At 44.0% G+C, this 16,779-nt stretch overlaps 1 protein-coding gene across 1 annotated transcript in view; it reads left to right on the forward strand.

Annotated features, from left to right (window-relative positions):
- Positions 1 to 16,779, forward strand: part of LOC142055080 (small ribosomal subunit protein uS5m-like) — a 305,459-nt gene that overhangs the window by 95,096 nt on the left and 193,584 nt on the right. The window lies entirely within an intron of this gene.

Raw genomic sequence — 16,779 nt, forward strand, 5'->3', positions numbered from 1 at the left:
ATGTTTTGAATGAACTGCTCCCCTTCTAGGCTATATGGCACCACATCAGTCTGGGTGGTCTGCTCCACCATCATGTTTCTGACTTTCTCCTCCTCCTCCTGGGAAAAAGTTAGTTTTTCATCCAGAACATTTTCAAGCATCTCTTGATTCACAGTAGAATTGGAGGGAGCTGGCTCATTCAACTCAGAGGTTGTGGTGGTCAAACTCTCTTCAAATAAATCAGTCCCGTTAGCTGTGTCCTCATGAAGAAACAGCCCACTATCTGCCAGCTCCTCCAGAGCTTGGTCCTCTGTGGTGGGGCTGTCTGGCATCGTGGTACACAACGGCTTGCCCTCAGAGTCACACGTGTACTCCGGGCGCTGCTCATCTCTCAGAGAGCTCTTCAGGGCCATCTCCATGCTCGACACCAAAGATTCCAGTTTCTTGTTTTCAATGCTTATTTCTAGGAAGTATTTCTGAAATTTTTTGTCTTTCTCAGCCAAGCTGTTCTTCATGCTCTCAATAACTTGCTTGAGTTCTTTAATTTCCCTCCTTGCTTCCAAGAGGCTCAGCTCCATCTCCACATGATTACACTCATCTTTGATCCAGTCTTCCTTCATACGTTCCACCTGAGCTTTGAGCTTTTCGATTTCTCTTTCCCTGGAGCAAAATAAAAATATCGTAACACTTCTGGTGACTGCCTAGTTAAAGAGTCAACGTGAGGCTCCACCTCACTGGGGTGGCTATGCTGCAGAGATGCTCCAAGGAAGAAGCAAATTCCTCCATGCATCATTTGCTGCCACCTCTGGGAGAACTGGCAGAGATGTCAGCTGGCTGCCAAGACACACTGGCTGATTCCTAGCTGGAGTCACCAATCTTGCCACACAGCCAGCAGCGTTGTGGGCTATGCTGTGATCCTGGACACTTTGAGGTGAAAGTGGTGGCCTCTGGGTTAGGTCCAACCAGTACAGCGCTTAACATCTCATCTACTGCCTCACCCTGGAGGAAATGACAAACAGCTGCCTGGATGTGTCCCCTGTGCCTGCCAGCAGCTCGTCACGTATAGCCAGAGCCAACAGTGGCCTCAGACAGCAGGATGGCTCAGGGCTGCAGGCACCTGGCTTGCTTTGCACCCGGCTTGCTTTGCACCCCCCCAGCCCAGCATGGATCCAGAGGCTTCTGCCTTCACTTGCAAGCAAGTGGGGAGAAGGGCCCCCTGCGTGAGATCCAGCCCTCACAGGTACAGATGTCGGGCCACCCAAAGCAGGACCAAGGGGTCCCTGGGACTCTACCTTGGGGCTCCATTCAAACAACCCTTTGTGCCCGCTTGGGTTGTGTGTGCTGGAAAGCCAGTTCTCAGAGCACAGCTTTAGTAAAAGAGACAACATCTGTTGCTGTGTAACGTACATTGTTGCTTCTTCGCTTAGCATCCATACAAAGTGCTATTGCAAAAAAGTCCATATCTAAGCAACAAAACCACAAGCGGGCACACTAGTTTGTGTCAGAGCTTTTCTTTCATTAGGGGAAAAGGGGGACATTTTTGGTCGTATTTTCTGAGTGAGGTGGAACTTTTTTTATGTATAAAAGGTCTCAGTGCTAAAGTAGGCTGGTGAAGAACTATCCTTTGAAAGTCTTCTATCGGGAAAGTTCAAAAAAAGGGAAAAAGAGACAGCCATATTTGTAACAAAAGTGCACGGTACATATTCACTGAGCACACAATGAAACCTTAAATACCTGAAAACAACCTAATCAGCCCGATCATATTTCAAATCTCTTAATGAAAACTTTACATGGTCAAGAAAAGAGTACAAATGATCAGGACTCCCATCCCTTAATGCTCCTGAATAAATCTTGTCCAGTCTTATTTCTGAAGTGAAATATACCTTTCTGTAACTTTGCACTCGGATTCCTTCAGCTTTTTTTTCAAATGCCGTATTGTAACTTCTTTCTGCTGCAGAGGAGTCAAATACCGCTCCGGATTTTCTGGCTTAGTGCTGCAATTGTGACCACAAGAAATAGATTTCCCTGATCGCCTGAAAAGAAAAAAACCATCACACCATCACATAACATCACTCCTACAGTTCTTCAGTCCTGGCAAAAAGGAACACATCCCATAGACTGATATGGCGCTTGACTCATTTTGGGCTCCTCAGTGTCCACACAAGTGACTCCCTCTGGCAAACCAAAGTACTTGAGAAAATGGCTGATTTGTGGCTATAGTACAAAATTTACTATTTATCATACTTGTTTTCAGTGCCATTACCTCAAATGAGACATTTAACTTTAAAACACCTAGCCATCTCCTCACCCAAAACGGTGCCCAAGAGCAGGCAGCTGGGCCATTGGCAAGGGCACCCAGCTGCAGACACAGCCAGGTAAGGAAGCGTACAGACTGAGTTCAGCTCCACATGTGAGTTAAGAAGCCGAGCACCCTGAAACCTACATTAATCCTGTCTAGCTTTAGGTGTGTATCTGACATGCTTGGCTGTTGAGTTGCCTGGGGTGGGAGGAAAGAGAGAGAAAGGGAGGGAGAGAAACAACAATTTCTTCTCTGCAATACGTGTCGCACGCTCCCGCAGGTATTAGTTTTCTTCCCTGTAGAGGAAACTGCACACAGAGGTACCTAAGGCCGGGCAGGGTGAATTTTCACCCGAGCATACAATATTTTCTATACAACCCCACCCAACTCTCTCCAAAGGAGAAAGGACCTTTCTGTGAAAGAACCAGGAAAGCCACATGAGAACTGACAGCATAAAACCACGGAAAGGAGCCTGCCTTGGAGTGAAAACCAGCTACAAAGTGCTTTGACTAAAAGTAACCTTGAATTTTACAGTACTGAAACAGTCAAACTTTTACATGGGATAGAGCACACTGTTGATTGTCGAGCCACCAATATGAAGAGTCACACCCATGCTGAGGAGCAACACGACCCCTTTGGCAAGCCAGACAACCAGCTGATGCCACATTTGAGTGCAGAGAAGGTAAGTCAGTGTGCTGAACACCAGGATGCTGAAATAAAGACTTGCCTCGTCACTTGGCTGCTGTCACTTCCTTTGTTTGAGCCTGAGTTGCTTCTGCTGGCTAAAGAAGCCCCATAATTCTGACGGGTGTTCGCAGGACTCGGCTGGTTTTTGCTCAGTGTTGACAAAGGGGCCTTTTCACGGGAAGCAGGTGGGCTGGGTCTGGACTTGTTGGATAAGGATCCATTATTCTGACCATGAAGGCCACAACTGGAGGAGAACCAACATGGTTAAAGCATACTGGATTATCTTTATCACACAACTCATTATGTGTCTTATTTCACGCACAAAGTTGTCTACACACCAAAACAGGTAGATAACTGTGAGTGGCCGGGAAGAAAGTCCTGAAGTCATCAGCCACTGCACACTCTTTCACTGACTGTGGGGCTCTCAGTCTGAATTATGTGATCTAGGGAAACGGTGGCCATTTTCACAGTTTCTCTGTGGCTAGCACGGTTCCCACTGACTCCACCAGATCATCCACATTCCCTGAACCTCTGACTCCATTAAGTAATGAGAGGACTGCAGCCTGGGCTAGTGCCAAAAGAACCACGCTTCAGCCTTCCCTGGCCAGACCTGCAGAGAGATGCCTGCTCGTGGAGGTTTGCTCTAAGACTGCTTTCATGCTCCTTGGCAAGCAGCCTGAGGGATCACAGTGTGTGATGAAAACAGATTTGTTTGAGCCACTGTTCCTTTCTCTCTTTGGCATAGAGGGTGCTTCAGCTGCCACTGTCAACTATTCATAGAATCATAGAAGAGAACCATAGAATCATTAAGGTTGGAAAAGACCCCTAGGATCATCAAGTCCAACTGTCAACCCAACATCACCAAGTCTCCTAAACCATGCCCTGAGGTGCCACATCTACACATCTTTTAAGTACCTCCAGGAATGGCGACTCTACCACCTCCCTGGGCAGCCTGTTCCAATGCCTGACCATTCATTTGCTTAGATATAGTTCAAAGCCTACTGTGAGCAGGCTGAAATAGTATTAAAATAGACAAAGAAAACCACAGATTTTTTTCTTCCTTCCTTCCTTCCTTCCTTCCTTCCTTCCTTCCTTCCTTCCTTCCTTCCTTCCTTCCTTCCTTCCTTCCTTCCTTCCTTCCTTCCTTCCTTCCTTCCTTTCCTTCCTTCCTTCCTTCCTTCCCTCCCTCCTTCCTTCCTTTCGTTCCTTCCTTTCCTTCCTTCCTTCCCTCCTTCCTTCCTTCCTTCCTTTCCTTCCTTTCTTCCTTCCTTCCTTCCTTCCTTTCCTTCCTTCCTTCCTTCCTTCCTTCCTTCCTTCCTTCCTTCCTTCCTTCCTTCCTTCCTTCCTTCCTTCCTTCCTTCCTTCCTTCCTTCCTTCCTTCCTTCCTTCCCTTCCTTGCCTCCTTCCTTCCCTCCCTCCTTCCTTCCCTCCCTCCTTCCTTCCTTCCTTCCTTCCTTCCTTCCTTCCTTCCTTCCTTCCTTCCTTCCTTCCTTCCAGTTTCCCTCATACGTATCTACTTTTCTTTTCCCACTCTTTATTAAATAACCTGACTGTCGACTGTGGGCTTGAAAGCAACTGGTATCTGTGCTGCTGGCAACTGCCAAATACCACAGCACTATGAAGCAAGAACTCTTCTCAAGATTCCCTAACTTGGTTTCGTCCCTCCTCTGAAAATGGAACAGTTTATAAGGAAGGTGGCTGCTGCAAACCTTCATCACACTGCTGTGGTTTGGGTGATTTTATAATTATTTTACAATGAAGTGCTGGACTGTGGTTTGTGACAACACTGAGATTTTTCAGAGGAAGTTGAGTCAAACAGTTAAAAGAGAACATATCGCAAAGGAGACCTCTCCTTCCACTTCGTACAGTACAGCATCAACTCTTGGGTGAGGCAGAATTCACATAGACTGTGCGTAACGCAGCAATGCAATTGAAGCAGCATTATTACAGAGGACTTCTGTCTAATTAAGTGGGTCAGGATGCTCTAATTTAAAGTTACATTTAAATGCACAGAAATACATGCAATGATACAGAATCTTACTGCAAGTAAGGTGATTTTAGGGCTTCATATTATACTTAGTATTTTTCACACACACACACACACCCCCCCCCGGCTAGTACCTTTACTGGTTAGATTTAATCTAGAGAGTGCTTAGGTAATGTTTATTTTTCTAACAGTCTCATGACACAGATAGGAAACTGCTCATTAAGCATCATTCTGCCAATCTCTGTGCACTGGGGCACACTCCGACCTCAGAGACATCTGTGTGACTTAAGCATAGAGGTATCCCACTGCCAGTCCCGGCCTGGCCTACCTGCCAGCACTTCCACAAAGGGCAGGAAACCCGTCCTGTCAATCTGAACTCTTTCCACCTACTCCAAAAAATGTAACCAGCAGGGATTTTGTGGGTGGAGCACAATGTGTGCTGCTCCACCCAAATGTCCTCACCCTCGCATTCACAAGCTCTCTGGATTTGCACTTCACAAATGATAGGGAGAAATCTTACAGAAATCTTTCTTGAAAGATTTGTTTAGATAGATAACTGATTTATATTTTTTTTTTTTATTTGCATATAGTTTTAGTTACAGAAAGGTTGGGCAAGGGTGTTGAATACAAAAGCATCAAAGGCAATATTGTCTACTTCTTCCTACAAAAAATAAGGTCATGACCTGGAAAGGGACATGCCAAGCTGACAGTTTATTACAAAGAGAAAACAGTGATAAGACCAAAAGGTTAAGGTTAACTTCTTAGAGGTACTGCTGTTAAGCAACATACACCCAGTTGTCTCCTCCTCCACTCCAGCTGAAGTCTTTTCTGTCTTACCTGAGGGTATCTCCCATACTTGTTATGAACAAACAACAAAAAAATACCTGTCGGCTGATCTGGCCTACTGACATGTTTTGGTCTCAAAAAATATAGCTTTTTTTTCCCCTTTCTCATATTACAGTTCTCATCAGTGTAAGTGCTGCCCAAGAGCATAGTGTTAGCCAAATTGTTTCAAAACTCACACTAGTGGTATTTTATGTATTAGCTGCAAGACCTTACATAGTAGTCTCTCTCTGCACTAGCAACTCTCTCACTCTTCAGGAAAAACTGCTTTGCTTACTTGTGAGAAAAAGACCTTTTGCTTCCAGCAGCCGACACACGGGCTTCAGGCACTGAGGTACAGCCTGTGTTGCTTGAAGAGCTAAAATTGGTTTTAACCCCTGGAAAAGAAAAGGGATGAGTAAAAACACAGTGGAAATCATAACTCAAAGGCTGTTTTAAAAATGACGATGAACAACAGGCATCATCCCTTTGCCCATCCTGTGTGAATTTTAGCAGTTGCATGAATTTTCCAACATCCCTGATGTCAAGCACGTGATTTGTTCTGGATTTGCAACATTTCTTCAGAAGTGGCACTTAAACAAGAGCAGAGAAAAACCATTTGGACACAAACCCCTCACACTAAAGAAGCCCTTTTAGGACACGGCTAGGAACATTTGTTGTGACAACCTGTTTGCTTTCTTACAGCCGTCAATACAAGAATCAGGCTGCTCACACGGCTCCTGCAGCAGCACACAACTGTAACTGTAGATTTTGCTTGCTTTAAACCATATGAAAAGACTACGCGCTGGGGGAAAAGCCGCTTCCATTTTGGTTTCTGAGACGATGTACACATACATGCATATGTACATATAAATGTGTATAGGCTAATAGGGTATATGTGTCTGCATATGTACACACATATGCAGGTTCTCGTGGCACACAGAAGGACAGTAAAGCAGTTCTAATAGCCTTAAATCAATCCAATAATCACACGCGGCTCTCAAGTGCTTCTGGGGTGTTAAGCCATCTACCTGATTTCTGACTTTCTATGGATCACAGCTTTTATTTCCCAAGCCCTGGCATGTACAGGGAAAACCGCTTTCATTTTGCTACAATCAGTAGTAGGTAGAGCTACTAAGAAAGTCTTATCACCTGGAAAAATACCCACCCTAAAGTTAGGATTTTTTTCAGTCTGTCACTCAAATGGCAGATGTCCAAAGCCATATCTGGGCCTTACACTGCAAAGCCACAATATTGTACGATGACTTTAATCTGAGGGAATGGAAATAACTTTCCAACATCCTTTAAACAGCTGGTCGGGGGGAGCATCTCTCACCTGAGAATTTCTGGGCACCGTCTCACGCACAGACACCCCCAGCCAGCAGCTGCAGACTTACCATGAACCCCATTTTTGCTATATTTTCCATGATGCATCTGCAGATACCATCATCCCCCACTGGGGTGGATAAACCTTCAGCTGCACAGTCTTTCTTAAATCCTTTGCAGAACTGATGGTGATGTGCACGGCTTGTACCCCAGTTGACTAGGTTTGTCGCTGTGACAATGTGATTGCGAAAGCTCACACATCTAAGTCCCAGAACAACCCACCTAAGCAGCATTAACCATGAAAGAGGCTGCCATTTCTCAAAAACCATTTCTTTTGTCTGAACTGGCTATAACACTTGTTTTGCCCTGATCTGAGACTCCCCTGACTAAGAGGATTGTCTTACCCACCATTTCCCACAAAGGATACCACATATTGAGTCATCAGCTTAAGCGGGATCTCAGTTGAAATTCATTCATACATATATTTCCATGCTGCAGCCACTCAGTGTCACAGTGCTGGCAGGCAAGACAACTTGGCACTATGCTCTGATGGAAACGCTCATGCCACGCGTAGTGGCATCCAACACTGAGAGGCCCGTCACTCTGGCCCCAGCCCACCTTGCAGCAGGCTACAAGCAGCAGCACACCCACTCCCTAGGAGCAGAGCTGTGCACCGCTCTGTGCAACGGGAAGAACAACACAGTGATGGCCAACAAAGTACTGCAACGTTTTCCAGGATTGCTTCTTGCCTGCAAGACACTGGAGTGAAATAGTGCAGTATCAAGCGCTGTCCCTGCACTTTATTGCTCAGTGGGCAACGGCACTGAGCTAAGAGAGTGCTGCAAACAGCATCATGCTTTCTGCACTGCCTTTTAGCCTCCTTGCTGCCCTGACAGCACCACTACAGTCACCTAGCTCTAGCTGACATGGAGGGGAGAGGGGAGCCTGCAACCCCACGACTGCATGCTGTGCTGCCCATGACAAGGAGTGCAGGCAGTGCCAGCTGGCACAACCCAGGCAGAGGCAGAAAAGGCAGTGACGGTACGCCAGACGTGTGTGCACATCTGCCCCATGGGTTGGAGGACCACTGCTTAGGGAGCTAACACCGTCCTGCCACAGCACTGCAATTGGCTGGGCAAGGTAGAACAGCTTAGGTATACTTGGTCTGCCAGGACAGTATGCAACCACATCACATACGTACGTATGTATATGGAGCCAGTATATACATTTCTTACACAAATCCACACAATAACCATACATGCATGCCTGGAGTATAGCATCCCAGTCTGCTATTTATAGCCATTACAGATGGTTGGATACCTTGTGGCATGGTCTTCTGGCCTCAAAAGTCAAATTTTGCTTGCACTTGAGCATGTAATATTTTTCCTTCTATAAGAATAAAGCTCAAACTTTCCTGCGTGCATTTGATTGTCCATGTGCTATCTAAATGGTAAGGTTACAACATAGAAAAAAGGAAGAAGTGTCAGTAATACCTGTGACAGGAACACTGACAGCTGAGCAGAACTGGATTCCTAAAACTCAGGATGCATCTGAGTTTAGTAAATCTTTTAAGCTAATTTAGTCTTTTTGTGTAAGCCTTTCTTATTTGCAACTTCACCACTCTTTCATAGCTGCCAAAGTATAGAAACCACAGAACTACCTATCTTCTGACTCCATAAACATGACCTCTTAATATATATCTGTGTGTGTGTATGTATAGATATAAAAATCATTCTTGATGCTAGGTTTGCATATAGTCACCCAGTGAATCAGAGCTGTAAATGAAACAGCGCTGACAGAGACAGCTTGTCCTCAGAATGTAAAACACTTCAATTTGCTGAGCTTCCGTGCCTTCAAAGGCATCCTGTTACACAGCAAAGAGACGAAAACACAAAATAATATAAGTTCACCACTCCAGTGCAGCTGCTAGAGGAATAAGTAGCATGCTGTCCCTGTAGATAGCTTTATTTAGAGACCCCAAGGGAAGAGAGGGGGCCTGACTGCATAAGAACTTCCAGCAAAGCCATTAGAAACAGCTGGAAAAGTAGAGATAATTCAGTTGTAATGCCCTTTATTGAAAGAATCTGTATTTTTAAAAGACTAAGTTTAATTTATCTTAAAACTTTTAACTCACAGCTACATCTCCAGTTTCAATCTTTAACAGCATAAGCAGTAATATTTCCAGGAAACATTAATGCTACTTCTTTTCTATTTAATATGGGGTTGTTCCTGCAAGATTGTTTTTGTACACCACAAGCAATCTAGGAAAGAAAACCAGACTGCTCACATGCACGAGCAAATGTAAGAAAAAGAAGCTGCACAGAAGTGATGAAGTCTTGCTTCAGCATTTCCGGCTTTTCTTCAGATAACGCCCTTAAAAAAATGACCCATGTTGAGGGCAAAGGCTGCCAGCAGGGAATGTACTCAATTCACAGTGTCAAGCTCAGCTGACAGCGTGTTTTTGTTCCAGTCCCTGGCCTTTGACTTACTATGCGATTTACTATTACTATACATGAGACTCTTGCCTTGCACTTTGCTATAAATTTCACATCCAACAGTAACTGCGTAAATGCAGATATAATCCTGGGAGCAAGGATCAGGACTCTCCTCCACGTAGACTGCTCTATTCTTTGTGTGACAGAGAAGCTGCTCCCACGTGCTCTGCCGCTGCCCATGTCCGACAGATACCCTCTACTACCACGAGGTCTAAAGCCAGTGGAGGAAGCTGATGATGCTCTGTAGGTTGCAGTGGTTGAGAACTCTTGTGAGAGGTGTGGATTTGAACTCCTTCGGTCTAAGGAGGGCACTGAACTCAGATCTTTTCCCCGAGCTCTACTTGCTCAGCTGCCACACAAAACAGGGTGGGTGGTAGCACCAGTGCTGGCCGTAGTTCAAAGCAATGAAACGTGCTGGTTGCTGGCACTCACAGAGGTGGTCTGGCTCTGGTACAGAGGTTCAGAGTGAATGTGAGGCACGTGCATGGGCGCAAGCAGGGTACAAGTAGGTGGCCAAATCTGGGAGACGGGCACGCCTCTCTGGCCTCTCCTGTGGACTGGGAGAGGTGCGTTCCTGCCTGGCATGCTCTCTGCTGTGAATCTTGGATTGTAGTACCTAACCACCCCCTCTTATTTTATATGCAGTTTAGTCATCAAGCTCAGACTTGCAAGTTGTGCTCCCAGAATGACAGTGAGAACCTGAGCACAGCAATGCCTGGCATCAGCATCCCCTCCCCTACCCCACTGCGCTGGCCAAAGAAGCTATCACTTATCACTCTTGGGTGGACATCTACCTGACTGCTTGCCTGTGCCCTCTCATCAGACAGATCTGTTAATCATGTTGCAGCTGATTGCACAGCGCAGTAACAGCTGATAAATTGGCAGCTGGCAAACATGCAGTCAGAGAAGACGTGGAGCAAAACTTTCAGTGTGGGTGACCATCAACTGTTCAAACCTGCTGGGTGAGGAGACTTCCAGCTCAATACCAGGCAGAAGACTTTGGGGAAGAACTTCAACGCAGATCCTGCTTCCCTGCATTTAGATCTAAACTTGATTTTACTTGATCCCCTCAATTCATAGTGCTGGTTGTGTGACCTAAACTAATTATGTATCTTGATTTTTGCTCATCTAGTTCACCCACTTTTCTTACTTTGGAAGAAAGTTTGTTATCAAATAATCAAAATTTATCTCATTAAGCAGTTTTCCAATCTCATCTAAATACTATAGCTTTGGTAGTAATCTGAACTGCATTCATGCAAAGTATAAGCACTGCAGATCTCAAAATAAATATGGAATGTGGCTTGTGTATGCTGTGAAACCACAGTCAGTCAAGCTCATCTCTAAAAACAGTCACTACAAACTAATTACTGAGATTGGCTGAGAGCCATCATGTAGACTCTGCATATCACTGTATCCTGAGCCAGCATTTTTCTTCATTGGTTTTAATTCATGGATTTGCAGAGCAGCCACGAGCAGATGTTGAAACAGACAAAGAGCATTACAAGGTGGGGTTTTTTTCCTGCTTTATATACCCTACAGAGATTCTTCGTACGGAAATTAGCCTGACCTAATTATTTTTTGTGATTCTATATGCAGTTTGAGCTCTTCTAACACCACTTTAGAACAGCTCCCAGCAATTTTCCCTTCTCATCCTGAAATGACCTTTGTTGGGGGAACACATGTTCACGGAGAAGAGAACAGTCTGGACAACTTATCTTTCTGTTCAAACCAAAAGGCTCTTTCGATCAGAGATGGAAGGATGCTACTTTGCTACTCCAACCTCATTAGAAACATTGAGACTGGAGGTTCAAGAAATACCAATAGATGTATAACATGATACTCAACTTGTATATGACAGTTTTGGAAAAACCTCCGTGATGTGTAAATCCACCTACGGACAAGTCTTTAATAAGGAAGCATGTGGTGTCACCCTAGGAGTTTTCTCATATACCTGGCAGTACTACCTGGTCTGCTTGAATAGAAATGAATAGGCTGGTCAGAAGTACTTTTAGAAGCTGGAAAACATCATCTTTGGCAGGGATGACTTAACAGGACACAGAAAGGGAGTGAACTCCGTCATAGACTAGGTCAACATCCCAGCCGTCCCGTTATGTTGGTGGCAGAAGTTTAACAAAGGGCTTTCAGAGGCCTCTTCAACACATCTCCTAAATCTGGTTCCAATGCACAAGGAGGAGAGAGGCTGGCTGGTGCACAGCAACAAACCCCGCAGGCATGCATTCACAGCAGCAAATGCTGCAGGTATGTGTCCACAGCATATATGCAAACGCATGAAATCACATGCTAAACCTGATTCAGCTGAAAGCTTTTGCACAATCACCCTTAATATAAGGCACATGGTTTTCATTCTAATGTGCATAAAACATTTTAAATCAGTTTTACATGTTTTCAACAGGGAAGAGAAAACCGCACACCTTGAAATTATTACAAAAAAATAATAGAGATCAAGTGCCATCTACTGAAACGAACAGTAAAACCCTACCCAGTATATTGATTGGTTGCCTAAACTATATTTCTATAGTTATAAAGAAAGACAAGGTGGGTCTCAAAGCAATGAATGTCAAGTTACGACTGCTGTCATTTGCTTGTTTTTCCCCCCAGTAGCACTCTTAGCATTAAGGAACACTAAGGACAGACATGAAGCCTGTGCTTTTTCAGCCTATTAATCCTTGAGGGTTTGCGGTCACACCGTATTCTGCCAACTTTAGCAAAGACTCACAGCGTGCCAGGTGCCCAGACTTCGAAAGCCAACAACTTCCTATTACTTAGAGAATTTCAGAAGGGAGGAACAGACGACCTGTAATGAAATGCCTCAACATGGAAGCAAGACAAGGCTTGTAATCCAAATAAAATACAAAACAAACTCTGCAGAATTTTCATTTCCTTTAAACACAACTTACATAACAGTACACCTAAGATACGGTATTATAAGGTACATCTACTGTTTTGTTACAACACATTAAAAGTAATACATTTCAAGCTCCTTGGGGAAGCGATGTCCACCTTGCAGCGGCTGGAGCAGGATTTATGAAAGGATGCCAGGGCCCCAGCTCCACAGGGGGAATTTTGGAAGTAGCGCTCTCCCTATCTACCACCTCACTTGAGAAATCCCACTCTCAATCATCAGAGTGTCTCAGCTATGTGAAACTCTTGTTTCTGGGCATGCCTAGAAGCAGGTCAGCTTTAAAAGAGCTCGGTGCCTGGCTCCTCTCCAAAGACCAGGCTGGGTGTTTCACACTACACAAAAGACATCAGAGTCCACACAAAAGCAGCCCAAGGAAAGCTCTCTTCTGCTCTCTGCTTTACTGGAGAAAGGATCCACCTGGGATTTGCAGGGCCAGATTTAGCTTTGAACTGGGAGGAGGCTGCACATCATCTCCCCATCACACCACCTGGGACACGCACTGCGTCCAGCTGTAAGAACCAGGGGAGGAGATGGGGTTGCTGTCCTCTCAGCTTATCAGGGCCTTCTCCAGCTCCTCCACAGATTCACCCAGTTTAGGGTGCCTGCACGTCTTTGTCACCCGTTGCTACATACATAGTGGAATCCAAACAGGCCTGAATTTCCCACAGCTCCCCTGCCTCCATCAGGAGACCCTGCCTAACCCCTGCACCCAACACACCTGAGAAAAGTAAGTTCTACAATCTAGAGTTTTGGGCAAAGTTGGGCAACCTCTGTCTAGTTGCTCTATCAGATGCTGGGGTTTATTTTCTTTTCATAATTGTGGTTTATTTATTGGAACAGGGACTGGGCATGCATTTCCCCCTTCTTCCAGGCTCTTCCTAATCTCGGAATCATAACGACAGGTGAGGACCAAAAGAGATTGAAGGCATCTAAAACACAGCTTCCCCAGGATTTATATAGCTAGGTACGTAAAAGCAAGCAAATGTTCAAAATGCCACCGCTATCTGCAAGGTCCTGCTTCGTTGTTTATGGCTGAGTTTCCACTGTTGAGCCCATTAACCACCAACTTCCCCAATGTCCATATACCACAGTGAAACCAAATCAGTCAGATTTGCATGGCTAAGATAAAGACGTTCCCTTAGCTTTCTATGCCCGCATACAAATACAGATGTATAAACAGAAGGAATATAGAGACATATCCACTCAACACTGCTCAAAAAGGATTAAAAGATGTCACTCTAAAGCACAAAAAAAAAAAATTCTGAGTGATTTGGTCACCAAAAAACAAAGTTCAGAGAACACTGAAACTATTTCTGATTTTAATTCAAACATGGCCAGATAGTGGAAAAAGAGAATTTTCTACTTTCTGTCTGAAATGATGCTTTAATTTTGATAACTGTCAAATTCCTTTCTTCTTTTAAAAAAGGGGTACAAATATTTTGATATTTTTATTGCTTTAATTTAACTAATTCTTAATTAAAACTAAATCCTTTCCATTTTTTAATTTTTAAAATTTTACATTTAAAATATAAAATTAAATAAATTAATTTAATTAAATAAATTTAAAATATAAATTTTAAAATTTAAAAAAAATTTAAAATTTATTGAATTAAATTAAGTACATTAATTAAAGCCTTAAAATATCTCTAAGCATTCTAAATATTTTAGATTGAAGATTGTCTTTGTTCAGCCTGAGAGAAAGGCTTTCTTTAATGTTTTGATTTGGTCAACAACAATGATGACAGGATTACAGGGCACTGTTTATGAAGGAAGATTAAGGGAATACAACTTGTGTATTCTAATCAGTCTGGCAACACTCTCTCATGGGGAGGAGGAATACAGCTGGAAAACTGTAAAGAAAACCATTTAACAGCAACACAGGATTCTGGCTATGATGCATGTTATGTCATGAAAAATTACTTTAAATAAAAACGGATGTTTGGTGGAAGTGCTCATAGTAGAATGTAGCTGGAGGATGTTCAGAATATTTTAACCAGGGCATCAGAAAACTATTTTCAACATTGGCATAAATAATACAGACTGTAAATTACAAGCAGAGCACAAAGAAAAAAAAAAAAATCTCCTAAGAGAAGATTTATAATGGCCTTTCCATAGGCACAGTATTTCCTTCCGTACAGGTGAAGCGGGCTGAAAACCATGGAAAACAGCCAGAAAGAGCAGAACACTTGCTGCAGTAGATACACAAATTGCAAAGCCTGCTCCAGCTTGACCTCACACATATTTTAAAACAGATACTTAAGAGCGTGCAGTGTGTATAGCATCGGTTTCTCTTATTTGACTCATATTCCATAACGAATGAGCAGAAGAGAGAAAAAAAGCTTCTTAAATATAAAAAAGACTTTTTTTTTTTTTTTACTAAAGATCACAGCTCTTGCCATCTTCCATACCTGCCTCAACTCTGACCTCTAAACCTCAGTGCCCTTCTTACGCCAGGAGCTCAGCCATCTTTTCCAGATGGAGGAGGAGCATGTCCCCACAGTCCCCAGGAGACCTGCATCTCTATCAAAAGGCATTTGGCACTAAAAGGTGAATTGGCTGGCACAGGTCTCACCTTGTCCAACAGCCCAGCGGCTGAGGCGCTCCCTGCAAAAGTCCCATATCTGCATCCCCTACTTACTCAGATTTGCAGTTGGAGCCATGGCCTTCTCACGGACCACGCGCAAGGCTGAGCTTGAGGTTGCAGGCGTCCTGAGGCGAGAATCTCCCTTTAACAGTTGGCGTCCCACTTTCAGGAGATCTGGAGTGGTATCAGGACAATTAATGGGCCAGAGAGAGAGAGAGAGAGAGAGAGGAGAGTTATGGTGTGCCTGCTGGGTACTTGGCTTCAAACCCCCAGTACAAGAGTAACTAGATTATACAAAGTGGAAGAGCTTCCCTGGGAGCAGACTCCCTGCATCCCCTCAGCCTGCTCAGCGGCCTGCTACTAGGGCACTCGTCTCCTTTGTGCTCAAGTCCAGCCTCCAAAAGAGGCAAACAGATCTAAGTAGAAGTTTCTTTTCCCTTTACTGAACTAAGTAACAGGCATCTCCTTTTAATGTTCTTTTCCTTTGTCAGGAAGGACATAAGCACCTAAGTGCGCAAGATTTGTGCCCGAGACCCTGAATTGTAGGTGGCCTGTGCCACCAGCCCAGAGCTGAGCAGATCATTGCTTAGGACAGATGGGATTCTGGCTTTCGCCTTTTACTTGCCCATTCCTCCTTTGTAACTTGCTGACTTCTTTTCAGGATCCTCTATTATCTCTGTGATGTCTGGGTGCCTGCTGCAGCCCGAGAGTCTTCTGAACAAAAGGAGATATATGTCTTGAGGGGCCTCAGCCCAACCAAGCAACATCAACAATAATTTTTTAGAAAGGGTGGATCATACAATCTGTGACATTTTTCTAGAACACTTTAATTTAACAGGAACTTGCAGATTTGGGTTCAAAAATACAAAACACTTGAAAGCCAAAACAGTCTTTGTAGGTGCTACTTTGTTTATTCGTCTTTGAAAGAAATACGTGGCCCTTTGAATATGTTATCCACACCAATTCAACTCAATTTGTTGAAATTCAAACTCTAAATCTAAAACATATAAAAATCCTAAATAAAAAACCATAGCGCTGTGCTCATAATTTTTCAAAGATGCTTTTTCAGCATCTTTTGCTGAAAATATTTGTCTTCCAATTATATTCCGTTCTTATCTCTTGGAAGTTATACAGCACTTTTTTCACTTCAGTGCAATTCAGTTAGCTTATACCCTAAAAATTCTTCACTCCTGCTAACAAAATTCACGGTGCAACGGGAGATACAGGCTGTCCATGTGCAATGCTAGGTGCCTTGGGCAGCGGTCCTCAGAAACAGGACAAACGGACAGTGCCCAAGCCTATGAGGGATGAGCAGGAGAGGAAGAGGCATCTAATTAGACTTACTTGAAGATCCAAGTGTGATCTTCAAACACAAACTTTCTTCCGCAAATGAATGTCTAAGACTGGGTTTCCTTTCTGTTAAACAAAACAAAACAAAAAAAAGAAACAGAAAAAGAAAAGAGACAGAAACCGTACTTGGCTTCAGTAAAGGCTAACAGCAGAGCTGTCATAGACCTGATGAGGAACACAGGAGATTGGGGTGGGATTCATCTGACTAAGCATGGATGTCTCTAATGTAGACACCCATGTCTGAGCCAGCCTCGGTCCCATATTTAGGCAACCAAGAGTTCGTCAATATAACCAGTGAGTTCAAGGTACTCCCTCACCCCCGAAACA

The sequence above is a fragment of the Phalacrocorax aristotelis genome, chromosome 3 (assembly GCF_949628215.1).
Source record: "Phalacrocorax aristotelis chromosome 3, bGulAri2.1, whole genome shotgun sequence".
Classification (NCBI taxonomy): domain Eukaryota; kingdom Metazoa; phylum Chordata; class Aves; order Suliformes; family Phalacrocoracidae; genus Phalacrocorax; species Phalacrocorax aristotelis.